At 45.2% G+C, this 20,114-nt stretch overlaps 1 long non-coding RNA gene across 1 annotated transcript in view; it reads right to left on the bottom strand.

Moving 5' to 3' along the window:
- Positions 1-283: 283 nt before the first annotated feature.
- LOC139590704 (uncharacterized) overlaps positions 284-20,114 on the bottom strand; it is an 86,161-nt gene continuing 66,330 nt past the window's right edge. Inside the window, exon 4 of the long non-coding RNA XR_011679408.1 lies at positions 284-632. This is a non-coding gene — a long non-coding RNA (uncharacterized lncRNA). The remainder of the gene's footprint in view (positions 633-20,114) is intronic.

Here is a 20,114-nt window from a genome sequence, read left to right as displayed (position 1 = left end):
TGAGGAAGTGTGAGAGAGGAAACTCACTGTGGAAGCATCCACTTTCAGCCAATATCACTGTCTTGCTTCACAGGTGAAAATATATTAAATACAAACCTCTTGATTTTCAAGGTCCAACTGATCTGTATTCTTGTCCATTTAACTATGTGGCTGAATGAGTGAGCAATTCATGAGTGATTGGGATAAGAGATGGGAAACAGTGAAAATAAGGACAGAGTACAAAGAATACCATCAATAATGTGATATCATTGCCTGTCTTGCAGAAAAAGTCACATAGATAAAATCAGTTTTTACTGACTTGCAAAGTATCAAATATTATTTTCCATTAGAACTTAAAAATGTCCTCAGGTCTGTCTGCAAAATATTCATGAATTGTTGGCTTTTTACTTGCCTGGTTGCATCCTGTTCTGGGGTCACATCCTTCAGGCAGAGATGGCTGTGTTTGTGCATGGGTTGGCTGTTTCCTCATCCCATCCCCACGTAGGGCTCTGGTCCTGTTTTTGTGCTCCTGGTCCTGTTTTGGTGCTGCACAGATGATGGGAGCTGTAGTGACTTTAGCCTGGAAACAGGCAGGAGTGTGCTGTGTTGCAGCCGCTGTGATGCTCCCTCTGTTGTCTTCCATCATGGAAAATCTGACAAATGAATTTAAAAAGGGGGAAAACAGTCAAATGGAGTGGATAGAGGAGGTCTGGCTTAAACAAGGAAGATGCAGCTCAACCCTACTTACCATGGACACGCCTGAGGGTAGCCAGGGACAGACACATGAAAATCACAATAAATATTGGACAGAAAGAAGACATCATTGTTTGGCTCCTTCCCTCCCATCCTGCTCCTGTTTGTACAGTCCCCATAATGACACATGTATCTTGGCCTGCTGGACCTTAGACTCGGGTGTATGTGTGTTTTGGGCACTGAGTTCAGAGCCCAAAATTAGAAAGAGGATGAAAAGAAAACACTTTTCCAACACCACTTAGCTGGAATGAAAGCATTTCTGCTACCTCTGGCTGGCAAGAGCACCCACTTGGTCCCAGCCCCACTGCACAGGCATACAGCCAGTCCCTCCTCACCCAGGAGAGCAATAAATTATTGCTTGTATGGCAGAGCAGGGACCCAGTCCCACCACGCACACTGGAAGAAGCAAACCCCAGCCCTACTACTGCCCATGCAGAGCAGCTGGAAGTATAAAAGCAAGCTAGAGGCAGGCAGAATTACCTGTTTCCAAAACCACTGTAAGATGCTCAGCCTCAGGAATGTGCAAGCTTTAACAGTCTCAGAGCTGGAAAGTGCTGGAGGAGAAAGGCTTACCTGGGCTGTGGGCTTGCCAGTCCCACAGCACTGCCCCAGCAAACCCTGCCATACAGTGAGAGCTGGCAACAGGGAACCTCACAGTGGGTGGGGAGGGTCTTTGGGAGGCTGGGGGACCTGGGAGAAGCTTCTGACTAGCTGCCAGGCATAAAGAGTAGCAGAAGTTATTGCTCAGAACTTAATTTGTACCTTGAAAGTGTTCTGGTGTCCAAGCTGATCATCAGTCAGTGAAAAGCTGTGCCAAAAGCTGAACCAGAAAGGGGGGCTTTGGTAGGAAGGAAAAATCAAAAATAAATCTGTCCCTTCTCTCCTGAAGGTGCAGGTGAGAAGCTGCTAAAGGGCTCAAGTAGCAGTGTAGCTATTGCGGAGAAGATCGACTGGACCCAGCAGTGTGATGAGGCAGGGACCATCTCCTGCCCCATCTCCTCAACCTGCACACTCCCAGCAGATGGCTGAGGCTGAGCACACATGCAGATGGAGAAGGCTGTGAGAACTACATGGATTTTGCTGACTTGGGCTCCAGCAGCTCTGGTTTTCCTCATCTGAAACCTTGAGAAAACACATTGCCCCACAGTTGTATTGCATGAGTAGCACTGGAATAATCAGTGTGGAGTTTTGTGGAAGGGGAGGGAGACGTAGGCACAACGTAATCTGATACTTGTTTGATATATTCCTTTGATATCGCCAGTGATTATAAATCTTGCAAGATACTGTAATGGCATAATTAGCCTTACCACAGGAGTCTTTGAAAATAACACTGCAGGGGTGATGTCAGCTTTACTTTAAACTTAAATGTATACTGAATATCTGTGGCATGAACAGAAGCACCAGGACACCAAAAAGGCAATATCAAGCCCTCACAGGTTAGGGAGTTAGGGCTTTGAGATGTATGTTGCATGTCTCTCATTTCAAGTTGCCAAGTGCAAGACATGAGGGATTGGATGTGTGAAGGTTGTCGGCCTTTGGGACTGGACCTGGGGCCAGCCAGAGCCATGCTGAATATGCATAAAGAGCTACAAAAAAAGCTATTCAGGAAAACTGAAATACATATCGTTCTTGCTAGGTAACACAGGGAGTGGTTACACTTTGCTGATAATCCCTTGGTGCCTTATTTCCCTCACTCTGAAATTAGGATGATGGTTTGCTCTTATCTCACAGGTAAGCCACAAAGATACATTCATTAAAGTCTGCATAATATTTATAAAGGATGCAGACACCAGGATGAGACCCTCACAGAAAGACCCAGAAACTAAAGCCTAAGTTAAGACAATATTTTCTAAGTGGGAGACATCCATCTTGTGACAATGTTTAGTTACAGTGACTTTTATCTCTGCAATGCCAGTCAAGCACTAAATCATTGCATTTGATGGATGCTGGGGCAGCACGGCCGCAATTGCTCATTGTCAGGCTGATTCAAAGGTCACAGCTTTGCTAAGCTTTGGATCAAAATCCAAAACAGTCCCTATCACGTCCCTCAGGTTTGAAAGAACAATAAATTTACTAATTTAACTTTAGTGTTGGGTGGGAGCTGGTGCCACCTTTATCTGTTTCTCCTGAGAAAATAAACCCAGCATCACCCTCCCCAAAGGATCACGATGATGCTGCAACATGCTGTTAACCTTCACAGCACAAGACAAAGGCTCTGGGGGGAGGTGAAGGAGGGCAGGATTTTGTGGGATGACTCAAAGTCTCTGCAACACCTCCCTTGATGAATGGCTTTGTGGAAGTGGCTGTGTGCCCCTGAGCTTTGTGAGGGTGATGGTGCTTGAGAATCAGACTCTGGATGCCCACTGGAGCCTGCCACAGCTGTGGCTCAGTGGCAAGGACACTGTTACTGAAATGACATAATAAAAAGGGATCACTCTTTTGGGGTGATCACTGTAGAGGGGAATCACCCACTATTGTGGCTCACTCTTAATCCTTTAAAAACAAGTATACATTGTCCAGCATTATAACTAGATGGTTTCAAAAAAGATGCAAGAAGTAGGCACAGATAAACCATCTCTGATTCTAGCTTTTAATACCGAAATACCTTTTTAAAAATTTACTTACCTAACTTTGGTTAACAGGTGCTACTATGAGGTTGTTGACACCACTGTTGCCTAAACACACACGCCCCCCCATTTCCTTTTAATCTGGATGCATTCTTGGAGGAGCCCAAGGGGATCACTGAACCACATAACACACCCAGATTGGAGATGGACAGAGGGACAGAGGGGGTGAGAATGAAGCCAGAGGAGGAGTGGATAGGATGAGGGTGATGAGAGACTGATGCCTTTGAGAAGGTTCAATTCTGGCAGAAATGGAGGAAGCACTGTGGACTTTATTCTCTGTCTGCAGGAACATCAACATTGAAATCTCTGCTTGGATCTGGATTTGTTGACACAAAATCCACTGCCCAAATGTGGGGGGTTGGAAACAGTTTACCTGTTACATTGCCAGTGCTGTCTCAGGAACACAACTCCACGGGCTGGAGCAGTTGTAGTATATCTGTCTCTTATCTAGTGTGTAACCTCCTGGACTGAAGACATAATGTACTGTCTATCCTTTCTGTGATAAAAATAAAGCATATAAAACACACACATATACACACAGTCCTAGGCCAAAAATTCCCTTAGGGGAACATACTGTGACTAGATAAGAAGGTACTAGCTGGCACGTAGCTACCCTCTTTGCTTCCTAGCTGGGACACTCAGGGAAGGGTGGAGTAGGTTTTGGTGTGGGGCCACAGGAGAAGGGGGAGAGAGATGTCATGGGATGGATAGGAAGATAAAGGAAGAGCCATGGAAAAAGCCAGCTCAAGGAAAAAGAAATCAAAAGCACACTGGACTTACTCCAGGTTTTCATAACCTCTCCAGCCAGCTGTAAAATCTGAGAATTTTTGGGCCATAGACAGCAAGCCCATGTCCTGAGGGACTGAACAGGAGGTCTTTGGGGCTCAGAGCATCAACTTTTATATGAGATAAAAACTGGCAAACCTCCTGGAGACTGGAAATGCTTCTGGAAAACTCCTGGAGAGTTGGCATGTGTATCATGCATGACACTGGATGTGGCTGGTGCTCTACACGCTGCACCCCCTGAAGGTCAGCTTGGGAGCAATCTGGTCTCTTCTGGGGGCTCATTTTTTCCATCTCTCCCCTGCTACTGGTTCTCTTCAGCAGATCTAGTAAATTTGAGGGCAATATCTTCTAAATGACTGGCATCACCTCCTGGGCTCATGGGGAGGCTCTGCTGCCAGGTCCTGAGAGCTGTGTCCAGCCCATCAGAGGCTGGTGGGATTTGGGAAACACGGAAGAAAAGAGAGCTTTAAAGGAAAGGTGGAAGTGAAAGAGAAGGGAAACCAGAGGCTCAGCATGTTGATGAAACAAACTTTGCTGGAGATCCCAAGTCCAGCTCAGCATCCAAGGTCACCAAACTCAAACCCACTGCTCAGTTTTTCACTCACTCTGGGTTCTCTGTGAAGATCCAAAGCAATATAATGGATGAAGGAGAATTGCAGTCATAATCAATCCTTATCACCAGTGTTTACACAGTGCTTTAAAACTGTCAGAACCACACCAGTGCTTCCCTTCCTGTCAACAACTTCTGCTGGCTCCACAGCTTGGCAACCAGCAAGGCAGAGGCAGCTCCCACATCGTACTTTTCCCTTCCTCAACATCTCTTGTCCTCAAGCACCTTCAGGGAAAGCAATTTTTAGAAATCCAGCATCCGGATGAGATTTTTGGTTTATCTTTCTTTTGGACAAGGTGATAGCCTAGGCTGTAACCTTCTTCTGCCTTGACTCTCCCTGCATGGGAAGGGCAGTTGTGCTGGTACCCTGCCAAGGATGCATTTTACAGGTGTCTGCTAGCTGGAGGATGCCAGCAGCCCAAAAGATCACCAGTCGTGGGCAGGGCTCTTTGGAAACATTTTCACAACTAACTGGCTTAGATAGTGGAGTAAAACATGCATTTCCCAAAAGAGGGCATCTCATTTTCACTTTGATGGATGGGCTCAAGTGTTGAGTCAGAATGAAAAGATAATATTTGTGGAAAGCCCACATACTTCAGAAGAACTTAAGCCTTCTTTTTCCTTTGGTCTCTTTGTAGTATTTTTAAGAAAAAGTTAACTCAAATTTTAAGAACTGTGCTAGGATGGAATAAGAAAACATTTGGTTCTGAAAATGTCAATATTACATATTTGGACATTTTCTGTGTTTGTTTTCTTAAAACAAACAAAACAAAACATTGAAATTTATACTGGCTTTGCTAAAAATGTCAGTTCCATCAAAACGACATTTTGCAACGAGAAACTGGTTTATGCTTCCCCCCCTTTTTTGCTGACTGCTTGCACTTTCTTCAGAAAAAGTGTCCGTCTGGGTTTTACTGGGAACAAACACTTTGTGTGCATCCAGGGGCGTTTGCACGTGCAAAAACGCCTTTGGTTGTTGGTGCCTGCATGGCAATGCACACACCAGGAAAAGGGTCTGCTCATGGAGCCTTCACCTGCAACTTGCTTGGACTGAGTGAAGAATTGAGCTGTGGCTGGCTCATGAAATAAATTCAAGCATCCTCTGCCTCAGCTGTGTGGACCGGCCTTCCCGGGAGGGAGACACAGCCCTTTATTCCTGTGCTGCCAGGTCCAGCACTGGTGCCAGCCCGGCCCTGCTGCTGCCCTGCAGGAAAGCCACCTGGCCTGTACACCCCTGGGCAGGGCCAAGGCTGGCCCTGGGCACTGCAGCAGGAGGCTGTGAGAAAGGACAGCCCGGGAGCCATCACAAACACAGGTTGCACTGTGAGCACCAGTCAGTCTGCAGAGCGTTTGAGTCAGTGAGGCGTACTTCCCATGGGAACTCTTAGTCCTGGCTAACTTCAGGCAGGACCAATTAGAGCAGGGAGTAAATACACTTAGCATGCTCAGGAAAATACATCTAAAGCTGTTTATACACATTCCTTTGGACCAGTCAGCAACAAAAATGTCCTTACAGCTGTTTCCTCCTTCCTTTCTTCGCTCTCTCTCTCTCTCTGTGCCGCTTCAAAAATAAAGCTCGCTGGCCTCACCTAACCCTTGCTGGGTTTACTCCTATTCACTCCCAACTCTGTCAGGTCTTGTGTGCCACCAGCCCCTCCACTGGTGAGCTTCCAGCAGACTTCTAACTCTCCATTTTTCTGGCCCCCCTCAAGGAGCCAAGAGGAAAATGCAATGCAATAGAAGCATTTGAGGAAAAAGGCTTGCATGTTTCCTTATAATCAAGGAGCTGATACCCAGCACCAAATCACCTTCATCACCTCGGGCCACCTTCGTCATCGGGCTGGGGCTTTGCGCACACGGTGCACTCGATCGGTCCTAATGGCACCCTGAGAGCCACTGCCAGAGCCATAACTGCTATCTAACGAGGATGATCTCAGGTGATGGGGCCATGGCCACAGGGACCACTTGCAGGGAACAGGGAACCCGGATCTCATGTCCGAGACCACTGCCCTACCCACAGGGTCGCTCTTTTTCCTCATTGCTATCATGCTTGACTCAATGTGCATGTTTTATGATCGGCCACATTAGATACATGGGGATTTTCCTGTTTTCCAGGTGAGGGACTCAGGCATTTGTTAGAGAACTCCAACTGAATGATTCAGATGTGCAGCATAAATAGGGTTTGATCCTAAAGAAAAATCTTCCCATTAAGTTTCACTGTGAACCAGTTTCACAAAAACTGGTTCACAGTGAAACTTAATAGGAAGATTTTTCTTCCCATTGTTTCACAAAAGAAGTGGGGTACTCTAATATGGATTCATTCTAGATGAGAAGGGTTTTCTTTTCAAAGCCAGGATAAAACATGAATACAACTAAATTCTCTATGATAAAAAAAAAAAAAAAAACAAACCTTTTTTTTTTTTAATCTGGACAAGAGTAGTTGGACCTACTTTATATTCCATATAACCTATTACACCATTTTTTAAAAAGTTGTTTCAAAATTTTAAAAATAGCACTTTTCATACTAAAAATATTTCAAGATATTTTGAGTTTTGACAGAGCCACATTCTCCAAAGGAAAACCTGTGTTTGCCCTACCAGCTGTTTGGTGATTTTTTATGCCATACAACTGAGGTGTCGGGGTGTCAGCACCTCCAGAGCTGGGCAGGCAAGAGGGAGAGATTCATCTCCCCCGGCCAACAAGGATGGGCAAAGCTCTCTGGTTTCCAAAGCTTTCTCCTACCAATCCAGCTGGGGTTACATGGCCAGCCAGTATGTGCCAGACAAACTGGAGGCCAGCTCAGAGGAATCCACTGGGCATTGAAGTCACAAGTCCAAGTTTCTGGAAAGAGCTGTCTGCCAAGCTCAGGGAGGCTGAGCTTGAGAACATCTGGCTGAGACACACATGTGCATGCACACACACACACACACATGCACACACAGCAATTCTCAGAGCTCAGCTAATACAGCATTTGCTCAGAGTACTTTAAAGCTTGATTCCAGTGATCACAGTGGATTTTGAGCACATCTCACTAATGCAGCAATTCCAGGCTTTATCTGCTCAACCCTCTCCACCTTCCCTCATGCTTGTACAGCAGAGCAGAGCCTAACGAGCCGGATGTGATGCAGTGCCTCACTCTCTGGTCCATAAAGTAGGAAGCCCACAGCCTGGATAGAAACAAAGACAGGATCCCACATGTGTGTTTAGGTCTGGAAGGTTAACAGTAGGTAAATATCTGAGGGGAGGGGAAGGCAGGACCAGATGTGTTCAGATGAGCAAGAGAGGATCATGTAGTCATCAAAATGCAAGATACCTGTGTGAGCTGCTTGATTTTGTCACAGATTTCTACACATCTAAAGAATAAGTGAAGTGAAACCCCCTGTCTTGGGTCTGACTTGTCTAAGAGAGTTCCCCCTCCATTCAGACATAGTCTCCCAAACACATAGGAATGAAGAAGACTCTGGTCATAGCTCATATGACTACACCTAGTCCACACAGGAAGAAAGAAATGGTAACAAGATCAAGAACTTTGCCACACAAAGAAGAATGTAAGCCACACAACTACACCTGTCTTCCAAAGAAAAACCACTCCTTCTGAAACAATGCTTGAAAGCCATGCTTGATGATAAACCCTAGATGATCAATCAGCCAGCAGACTCCATCAAGAAAAAAAGACCATTTTTGCATGTGTCAAGTCCACCAGCAATGCAGGACAATAATGGGGGTGGTAAGAGGTAGCCAACACTGCCCAAAGAGCAGGTGGCAATGTGTGCTACGGAGAGCCTCAGCATCGTCCCTCAGGAGCACCTCTGTGATAGGAAAACCCTGCAATCACTGGTCAGCCTAAGCAAAGAGCAGTCTTGCTGCAAAGCTGAGACTCAATGAAATCCATGTGCTAACAAGTGATTAGTGCCTTTCCTTGAAAATTTTCAATTATTTTTCTTTTATTGGAAATCTGAAAAGCCTTAAAGTGAAAGAACTTCAGCAGCTGAAAAACTATCTTTAATTTTCCAAGAGAACCTGTAAATTTCCATGGAATAAGTCAATGAAAACAAACATTTTGTCACTCGCATCAACATTTTCCAGGAAGGAGGGAGAGGATAAGGGGAAACATTATTTTTGACAAGGTCTGCTGATTGGCAGAGCTCTTTAATAAATAGATCAGGCCAGAGCATACGACTTCAGTCCACATGGCAGAACGGTTGGTCCTTGAAAGGCTGATAGAGATCTTGTTGGCTGAGTTTCCCCTGTGGTTGACAGAGCATTAGCTAAAGACAGGATACAGGCAACCAGTCCTGCTGAGAATGACTGGATGCCAAACCAGTGGCTGGCAAGATCTCTAAAAGCTTAATGATAGAACGCAAATGCTCACATAGAGACCTGACCAGCAGAGAATTTGCTAGCGGGGAAACTGCAGGCTACCACATACCGTAACAGGAGCTCACTCTCAAGGAGTGAGGAAAAAAATAACAAAAAAGAGAGAAGGTCGGCTCTCCAAGCATTTCCAAGGTGGTTATAACCTTTCTCCAAAGAGGCAAATCCAACATTAAACACCAGGAGAATAAATCAGCTGCAGGGACTGGCAAAAGGCTGAGCATCTAAATTACAGCAAGGTCAGTAGGAAGCAGGGGGCTGCTCAGAGGGAGCCGGAGTGAGAAATTCAGCACATCTGGTAGGTACAAAGCAATGCCCTTCAGGCAAACTCAGCCCCCAGCCCACCCCTATGCAGGGCCTAGAACTCAGCAGAGGGAACAACACACGCAGAGACAGCCACGGGGAGGCCCTGTCTGAGGGAAATCCGTCTGCAAGAGGGTGGAGGGGGAAAAAGAAAAAAAAGGCAGGTGAATAAATGAGAAGCAGCAGTGTTAAGGCTGTGCAGCTCGTGTGGCCGCCTGAACAGATGTGAGCTGCTGCCTCTGCTGGCTCAGGGGATGCTCTCCTGCGCTGGAGACAGAGCTGGCTGCAGTGTTTGCTTTGGTGTGGTTGCATGCATGCCAACAGCAGGGCTGTGTGCATGCCAGCAGCAGGGCTGCATGTGTGCCAGCAGCAGGGCTGCACCACCCCTGGCACAAACGGCCCCACCACGGATCTCACAGGAGAGCTCCAGGGCAGCCCCTGCATCCCCACTGTAAGGTGAAGTGCTTTGCCAGCCCTCTGCTTCACACAGCTCATGGGACGTAAAAATCAATGCAGGGAAGCCTTACAGCTCCCCTGAATGTCCATGGGGAGCAGGCAGGCCTGAGCACTGGCACAGCACAGGGGACAGTCCAAGCAGATCTCCGGAGAAGAAAATAAAAGAGTAGTGTGCAGCTGATTTTTCTGTTGATTTGGAGAGACTTGTCAATCAAACACCCTTTGAATGTGTAATGGGTGGGTTGCAGCCCAAACCCATATTTACAAGAAAACGTCAATAAAAGCTGTATAAGCCTTGAAGGTACATGCAGAGGCATGGCATGGAAAGCCAAGCTGAAAACCAGGGCAAAGAGCAGGAAAAATAAGAATAGAAAATGTTTTGTTGGAGACAAAAGTAGGTCAGAGACGGATGGTGTTTTGGGGGATGTATCACAGAAACACAGAATATTCTGAGTGGGAAAGGATCCACATGGATCATTGAGTCCGGCTCCTGCATGGAGGAACAATTAGGTGGCATTGCAATGCTGAGCTTAATTGGGCTGTGGGACCAGCAGAGGTTTGGTGGCCAGGCTCCCCTGGAAGCATCAGCACTGCCTGCACATCAGTGGGGGAAGCTCTGCTCTGCTGGGTTCAGTCAGGTTCCCCCATGGGAATGCTTCCCGATATGGCAGCACTTTGATTTGCTCTCAGTTCAGATGGTACCAGATCGATCCTCTGGCCTCTGTCTGGGTTTGGATTTGAGTTTGCCACAGTATAAAATAGATAAATTCAAAGTTTCATCTCAAATATCACCAGGATTGTGAAGTGTTGTCAACACTTATGAGCATTCCATTAACATTTGAATACTTTACAGTGTAATTCCCTTTTAACAGTTCATAATTTCTTGCTTGCATTATTTTTTGCTGCTATTTATCACCATATCTAACAAGATTGCCCTTTGCAACTAATGCAAAAGAACATGAGGAGATAAATAGCCTGTGAAGGTGACATGGATGGCACAGAAAAGAAAAAAAAAGGACAATAATAGATATTCAAGCTGAATTAAATCTGGAGTTCTAGAACTTCTACCTGATGGTGGCAAGGAAAGTGCAGAAAACCTTTGCAGATGGCAGCTCCTATGTGACCCACAGGAGTAATTATTTTCCAGTGTCCCAAGGAAGGAAACAGAGTTGTTGAGTGTCCCTCCCACTGCTCCCAAATGCAGGTGTTGGTACAGTGACAAGCTGCTGTCATCCATGGTGGTGTCACTCAGAAGAGAACACTGGGAATGGGTCCTTTGCCCCCAGCTCTTCAGCCTGACTTTGAACTAGTTCAAGGTATTGGAACACCAATGAGAAGATGAGAATAATATGGATATTTCAATATGTATAAACATATAGGGCTATCTATGTATTATTTGAATGTGAGCAGACATGTAAATTTACATTACCTTTTTGTTCAGCTGCCAACCTCTGCTTAGCCCAACCCACAGGGACCTGCTGAAACAGTGGCTCAGGTGACTGCTTTGCTCAAAGGCTTGGAGGAAGGGAAGAGCTGTGGCCAAGACCCCAGAGAAATTGCTGCATGAGGAAGGGAGAGCAAGGATGTGAGCTGAGGTGCTCAGTGTCGCCAGGACAAAGCCAGTCGGGGTCAGAGTACAGCCTGAAAGGCTTATAAAGAAGCATTTATAAGTTCTCCAGAGTGGATTTAAAACTGGTGGTCAATGTAGTGACTAAAGCTGCAATCCTCAAAGGTATTTAGGTATTTGATTCTCTGGTCAAACCAAGCCTTTGGGGATCTGGACTCCAGTGCAAGGACTTTCCATCTAGGCAAGCATGAGTAATAGTTTGGGCAAAAGTTCCAGAAAAGGGCCACATGGCCCTCAGGTTCTAACAATGGCTTAGATCCTCAATAGGCGGGTCCAGTTCCTCAGAGCCTCTCTGAACTGCGTGGGTTTCACACACTGTCTTGATGTGTGGTACTCTCTGCCTTTGCCAGCACTGCCATCCCCTTGAGCTCCTGTTGCTGTGGCAAGGCTGAGGTTCTGCAGCACTGGTGAGGGAGCAGGGAGCCTTTCTGGGAAGATGGGGAGATAGGGGAAAATGAGGAGAGTAAGGAAAAACCAGCGCAGTTAGGGACTCAGTCAAAAAGCTGCTATGGGGTAGGATGGTAGGTGCACCTTGTAGGGGGGAAGAGTCACTAAATTACACAATGGAGACATTCTAATTAGAGGTGGCTATCACCTCATCTAGTCAGATATACTATTTGGCTAAAGTTGACATATCCCTGTGGACCATTTCAGCTTCAATCAGTTTTAAAAGGAAGCTTTTCTTGGTGAAAAGGAGAGAAAGAGACTGACTGATGCTCTTTATCTAGTGTTTAGGACATTGGCCACACTTTAAATCCCTATTCTGCCTGATTCAGAATGATCTCAAAAACCTCTGCAAGTAGGAAAAAAAATGAGTCTGGGAGGTGATGGTTTAAAAACACTGCATTGGAATGTTTAAAATATGTCAAAAGTTCTTTTTTTTCTCTTTTTTTTTTTCATTTTTTGAATGGGAAATTCATCAAACCTGACACTTCCCATGAAGAGTTCTGGCTCCAATGAATCGGTATATTTGGACACTCCCTGATTCCCCCCCACCTCCTTCACCACCATTTCAGCCAAATATTCTTGGCTGGTTCTAATTATACAGCCATATATTTTTATACACACACACACAGCCAGTGTGCACACATGAAGGCTCGGTAGTCACAGATCAGATGGGGAGGAAAGTGTTGATAAGACCTTAGCTGCTCCACAACATAAAAAATTGTCTGAGAACCCTTTTCCCCCTCTTCACCTCACCCTCCCAGGAAAAGCTCAGCAGAAGAGGCAGTGGGCTCTGCAGATGGCAGCCACATGCACTGGCTGGCTGAGTCTTGGCATTTCTGCATTCCTCTAGTACCCTCCTCAGGTTTTGCAGAAGTTCACCTTCCTCTGGATGTGAGGTTCACCTTCCTCTAGATGTGAGACTGCATCTGGCCCTGCTGTTCCACTGCCAGGCATCCAGCACCCTTGAGGGAAGGTGAGAATTGGTGCTTTCCACACCCAGCGGGAGGCCAGGGAAATGGAGAAGTCCAGGGAATGCAATATCCTCAATTATGAAACTCAACATCAAGAGCTTCCACACTTCAGGGTGTGCTTACAGCACTGGAGAAAAGGGTCCCTGTCTTGAGTCCTGGCATTTCCAGTGAGAGCCAAGGGCACTAAGCATCCAACAGACATCCAGCACCTCTCAGGATCAACCCATAGTTCAGGGCTGCTCAAGGCAGCTGGTAGGAGGCATTACCTGAGCCCAAAGCTGCTGACAAGGTTTCAGTAGGGGTTCCTACATCACATGAGATTGACTCTCTTAAGGAAGGGGGCAGGGGAAAGGGTTTTCTCTGAAAAGGATGGAAGAGTTAAAGTTGAAAGCAAACAGGCCACCCAGCTCTCCCTTTAACCCTCCTACAGCAGAAGAGACCCGAGGGCCAGCCAAATCTACCAGTTCTAGGAAATTATTAAAAAAAAAAAAGGACAAGCACACATTGGGGGGTGGGAAGACCAATCTATTTTCACAAGAATCTGTCCTTGATTAGAGCAGAAACATGGAAGTGGGGGAAAGAACCGATTATTCAGCAGAGAGCTCAGAAGAACAAATAAAAAAGGGGAAAAAAAAAAACCAAAACGGCATATTTGTTCAGGGTGTGATAGAGAGACTTCCAAAGCTCATGGAGACAATTGGAAATTAGGTCTATTGAAGCAGAGGCACTGGCGCTCAGGGTGAGGAATCAAAGGGCAAGTCCCGGGGAGGCGGCGGGCTGGGGTGGCCGCCCCCGGGTGGGCAGTGACAGGCAGGCTCGAGCGTGTGACCTCTCATAAAATCCTTCCAGGGGGCTTGCACATATTGTGTGGAGCGTAAGCTGATTTCCACACACAGAGATTCCTAATGAAGATGTCATTCAGGAGGGGAGGGGAGGGGAGGAGACGGGGTAATGAAACCAGCCTGTCCGCCAAGCCCCCACCGGAGGTGGCACGGCTGTATAACAGAATATGTAAAGGGATGGGAAAAAATGCTGTTGGCCTCAATGCCATGCAACAAAACCAAAAGAACTCCATGTGAATTAAATCCAAACTACCTGAGCGCTAGAGGCTTGACGGAAGATCAAGAAACCCCTGGTTTCTTATTGCAGACCAGACCGGAGCAGCTTCAGAGAGTGCCTCTGGTTAAGAAGCAGTTATCATCTGCCTCAGACTGACCTGGCCAGAGTTTGAACTAGTCTGAACAGAGATTTATTAACCCTCACAGTCAGAGATCAATAAATAGCTTCCTCTCGAGCAGGCAAACAGCCCAGAATGCAAAAACATGCAGCGAGCCTGCCACCAATCTGCTCTCCCCACATCCAATAAAAAGATGCTCTAATTCCCCAAAAGGCAGCAATTTCTTATTTCTATAGTGTTTTGAAGCCAACTGTAATATTCACATCTAATTGCAGGGCCCTGGATCCCTGCCATGTAGAGTATGGTTGTTAGCAACATAATTTGTGCACTTCTCTGGGGTCATTTGGAAACTATCTGTACTTACACCCTCCTCATCTGCTCTGCTGAGTGTGTGCTGGTCACTCAGTCTTATCGTGCTGCAAAGGGCAAGGTGCACCACTGAGATTTATGTGCAGGAGAAGAAAGAGTAGATGATGTTCTTCAGGGTCAGAGCCACCCCAGTGCTTCATCTCTCCAATTAACTACTCTCCTAGGGAGAGAGATAAGGCTAAACATGGGGTGGAATAAAAGATTTAAATTGCAGTTTGACTTTTTATTTTTTAAATTGAAACTTCATTGGAAGAAAGGGTGAAGGCTTACTATACAAAAAAAAAAAAGGTTTTTCAGGCAAAAGTAAAAGTCAAAAACACAGGACTGGCATGACTGTTGTAGAAATCAAGCCATGGATAAATGCAATGTAGGGAAAAGAAAGATGCTCTAACAAAGTGCCACAGGATCTTTTCCATCGGCTCCAGTGAGCAGTTCCACTCAACTTTGAAAAAGTCACAATCATTAGCATTTATCTGTATTCACAGTGTGTTTCAGATACCTTAGCCATGCCTTTAGACAAAGGGATGAAGCTCCTTGCTCAAGGAGCCCCTGAGCTGCAAACCTCTACAAATTGGAGTCTCTAGTGGTGATAATCTTCTGCTTCAAAGCTCTCCCATGCATTTTCTGTCAGTGATGGGTGATTGTTTGCTGTGTACCTTCACACTGAGTCATCCCTAACTTATTTCCCAATCCTTTCCTACATGTCATTATTCTTATTCATTGACTCCTGTCTCACATAATTCTGTTTACAAATCCTTCTGGCTGTCTCCAAGCATCTTAACACATCTCCATCTCCAAAACATGATATACTCTATTTTAGAAAAGTTTAAGAGCTCACGCAGGTGGAAACTGTCAGGAATAGCTCCCTGTTACTCACTCTTCAGAGGCTACACAGGGGTGTGACAACATAAGAAAACCCTTCCTGGTAAAATCAGATCACAGCTTTTGACAGTCAGTGTTTTCAGACATATCCAAGCTGTAGCTAGAGCTTGGCAGGGAAGACTTTCCCTTACTTATAAAAGTTTTGAAAACTTTAGTTGATGTTCCTCTCCACATCAGAAAGAAAACTGGAAGGAAATCTCGGAACTGTTCACAAACCATGAGGAAATAAAAAAACCAACAACAAAAAAAAAAACCAAAACAAACAACAAAAAACAAAGCAAGGCAAAACAAAAATTGGTACAGTTAAAAATAATTTTAAAATATTGGATTTTGACTTTTCCTTCCTATTTAATGTCTTTTTTCTACTAGAAATTAAATTTTAAAATGAAATGCTATTTCAAGGTGCAAAACCTTTAAATTTCTAATCATTAAAAAAAGAAAAAAAATGGTTTAGAATACTTGTAACAGTTTTGTAAGCTGGAAAACTTGTTAAAACCATCCCATTTACCACAAACAATTACAGTTTGAATAGTTTTGTCTTTTGTGACAGAAAAAAAAAAAGTGAAATAAAATTTCCAACCCTTTCTAGCAGTGACTTCATGTTTTTGTAACACTTTTCAAGGTGAGAGATGCACCAAAATAAAATTCTGACTTTGCCCAGTCCCTGTAACTGCTTGGAGCCGACGACGTTGTAAAAGAAACTGGGGGATCCAAGATTGTTGATGGAGGAAAGAGAGAGGGTCTGAACTGAACAAAAACACTTGTGCCAGTGAGTGAGGTTTGTGTGGTTTGCCCCTTCTTTCCTGGCTGATCATGCTGCAGAACACACCCATCAAGGGCTGAGGCACAGAGCCAGGAGCCAAAAGTGGCCAGGTGACCTTGAACAAGCACCAGATTCAGCAGGGGCTCAAAGGACTGCAAGGGAGCCAGGAGAGGTGCTGCTTGACCTGATGCTGGCCATGGGGGATAAATAATGCTGCTTTCCAGCAACCCCCACCTGTTTTTCCAGTAGTTTTTCATCCCTGTTCAGTTCTCAGCTGTACATCTGACTCTTCGTAAATTCTAAAAATTGATCCATTCAGGGCATAAGGGTTGAGGAAAAGAAAAGGGTCAGCAGATAGCAGGCAAGCCAGCTGCTGTGTTTATGTGGGGGTGAGGTTGCCAAATAGCTGCTGAGGGATGGGACAGTGGTGTGGCAGTCATTTTTCCTTCAGCAGAACTGGCACACGGAGACAGAACATATCCAGACTTGCACTTGAGAGCTTCCAGGATTCATTGGCCCTGACATCTTCTGCCAGAAATAGAGAGAGATTCTGGAAACCACATCCCTGTCAAAAGGCCATTACTGTACCACCTTGGCTCTGCAATGTGGCTCTGCTCCTTTCTACTGCCCTCTCCCGTGCCAGACACCTATCCCATCTCCTGGCACCTGCTCAGGAGGCATCCGTGTGCCTTCCCACCCACAACCGAAAGTGACTGGGATCAAAGCAACAATTAGGGTAAGACTTTTTCAGGCTGGTTTTAAGGTTCAGGTTCTGTGATGGTAGCAGCTCCTTGGGCCATTAAAGATAATCAGGATTCCAGAACCTGACATGCTTTGCTTGCAAAATTCCTATTTACACTACTGGGAAAAGTAGTTCTTTGTTGAACACACAATATATACCTAGTAAAAAACCTTCTGGAGGAGTGGTAGAGAACTCAGTCAACTGCCAGCCCTGCTGGAGGTAGGACTGCATGGAAAAGAAAATGTCTGAGAGACACTGACATCAAATTTTCTGGGGTTGTTTTGCATGCTACCTGCTCAGTAGAGATCACAATGAAAAACAGGGAAGTGCCCAGTTCTCCTAAGAACATGAATGACACATTACATAAGCCCAAATGTCCAAGCAGTGCAGTATTTTGGATGTGACAGTAACTGGTAACAGGTATTCAGGGATGAATATGAAGAACGGGGAACAGACAGATATTTAATCTCCAGGGAACAGCAGTATAGAGACCAAACAAAATGGGTGTCCATGTTCCTTAGAGATACCAGGGCACATGAAGGAGCCTCCTTCCATTCTGGGGAAAAAAAAAATCACCAGGGAAATGTGCCCAGTGGAAGTGAAGAAAACATTATAAATGACTTGGAGTCTGCCTCCCACTAACCACGGGGCAAGACATTTCATCTAGCCTGTGCCTTGGTTCCCACCATGACATAGAGATGTTGCATCACTGCAGGATGGAGAAAATGAAAGTATGTCATGACTGACAAATCCTGAGGTGTGAGGGATGAGGACCAGATGGGACCACTCCAGATGGGTAGGCTGTATGGGTGTCCCCTTTCAGCCACTTTCCCTTTGGCGTCTGGATTTTAGTCCCAGTGTCGTGGAAGCATTGCAAAGACATTGTTCATTACACAAATAACTCCTGACTGCAATTCATTGTACATTATTTCCTTTCCCTTACTCATTATTTCTTCTTTTTAAGAAAGATAAAAACAGTTGCCCTTGTGCAGGCAAGAGAATACCAGACTTTCAGCATCCAGTCAAAAGAGTGAATCATGCTGGGACTCAAGTTGCTATTAATCTGGGGCTGAAACTTGTCTGGAGGAATGATTCAACTGAGTGTTGCACAGGAGTAAATTCAAGAAGTTCCTCAAAGCACCTGAGCACGTAGAGGGAAAAGACATCTAATAAATGGCCCCCCATAAACATTTCCCATAAACATTTCACTGGGCTGTAAGATCAGACGTGATTAAATGGCACAAGAACCTGAGCTCTCTCTACCGAGCTCTCCCTTACAGGGTAACAAGAGTGTGGTGTGCTGCAGATGAGAAAAGAGGATTTTTCTTCCTCCCAGCTCAGTAAAACCAGGGTTTATATATACAACATACTAGACTTGAGCATCTTACACTTAAATGTAACACCCAGAGCATATGGAACGAGACACAGGCTCTGCCCAAATTGCTTATAAGCTGAATAAGTAAGACAGGCAAAGAGAGAAGTGTTGCTAAGTGAGGAGCTGAAGCATACATGGAGCTTCAGTGCTTTCAGCAAGGTCCAAGGGTGATTTGGGTGTCCCACACCCAGTCCCTCATTGCCATGATGGGAGTACTGGCCACCCTACCAGCACAAGGTCCTCTGCAGCCAAATACCTACAGCATCTCTGCAGATGCTGCTGGATCTGTAGACCCCTGCTAGCCCTTTCCCTCTGTGAGAAAACATCCTGACTAAATAAATGTATTTATTTGCTCTTGATGTTGGAAGCTGAGATGTTAGCACCTTGCTGATGATGGGAGGGACCGTAAGGCCTGAAGAGCCAAACTGTTTTCTAAATTGTAACCTGTTTGCGTCACGGCTAGACCCCTTTTACCCCAAAAGGAAAAGGGGCACTAGATTAAATTCATCCAGGTATTAGAGGAATCCCAGCTCTGCTATAGATAATACCAAGCATCACTTTCCTGTTTTAGGTGGACTATTCTAAGCACTCCCAAAGCAGCGTGCCTCAACACCCCAAAATGCATCGTCTTGGCTGAGTATGCCAAGGTTAGCCAGCCAACCTTGTGGTGGCTGTGCAGGGGAGGACCCAGGCCAAGGCCCCCAGACAATGTGTTCTCTGTCTGAAACTACTCCAGCACTCAAGACCTGCCTTTGTTGAAGATGTTGTGGACAATGTCAGTACCTTTGGCTCAATACTGAGGAATTAAAAGGAGTCTGAAAGTTGTTATAGATAAGGTCAGATGTTCCAGGGAGGTCCTCCTGACTTTAAAGTCTATGAACTTAAAGGAAGTGGCTATGAAGAAATTTAGGAGAACCCTCTGCTACCTGTTCCATTTCTCATGATGGGATTTGACAAAGACAATATTAATCTGTACTGGATGCTTTCATGTGCCTTGTTTCTTGAATTTTCCCTGAGATTTGGTCTGTACAAGCAAATATAGCAGCAATTCTCAAAGAGGGAAGAGTTAAGATTATTTTGACAGTGTACCAATATTTTCTACTTTTCAGAAGTTTAAATTTGCATTACTTTTTCACATTGTGCTGAGGATTAATCCTCTATGCATTCTGGAACAATACAAGACACCATTAGGCAATGTTAACTTTGTGCTGAAGTTTTTTGGCATAAGGTGCTGTATGCTTTAATCTATTTGCAAATCAAAAGCCAACGCTTTGCACACTTCAGTGAAAAGCCAGAGGCAGTCTGCCCCACTGGAAAGGTCACCAGATTACGACTCAAGGGAACTCTTCGAAGTTTTGCCACTGATTTACTGTTCAATCTTAGCCAAGTAATCTCTTTCCTTTGTTCTTCTAGTTTTCCTCCCATTCTTTGTGTTTTCTATTCAGGCTGCAGTTCTTTAGAGCAGGAGCAGCCTCCTTGTTTCGTGCTGGTCCTGTGTTTCAGAGCAGGCCCCCCTCTCCTAGCTGAAGAATTCCTACTAGATCCTACCACAACACAAAGAGTTCAGAGCCTAAACAGTTCAAAAGACTTTGGCTTTCATTGACAGGATCTTCAGTCTCTCTCACTTGCTTCCTTAACACAAAGCTTTTCAGAAGAGGTACCAGCCACCTACTGAGTGAGTAAATTCCCAGTCAAAGGGTTAAAATAACAAACTTCATTGAATAAAGAAGAGAAAGGTGTTTAAGAGGAACTCAGATCATACGGTAAACTAGGTATTAGTTAATCAATAGTACTCAGAGGTGAAGGCCATATGGAGGAGCCAGAAATCATTGCACAAGTTAAGCAAAGTTTAGCAAGCCTGATTAAGCAAAGC

Source organism: Agelaius tricolor, unplaced genomic scaffold (genome assembly GCF_023055355.1).
Source record: "Agelaius tricolor isolate 1412-34295 unplaced genomic scaffold, bAgeTri1.0.p SCAF_5, whole genome shotgun sequence".
In the NCBI taxonomy this organism is placed as follows: Eukaryota; Metazoa; Chordata; class Aves; order Passeriformes; family Icteridae; genus Agelaius; species Agelaius tricolor.
Note: the sequence above shows the minus strand (reverse complement) of the source record. Positions and strands in the feature narration are given on the sequence as shown.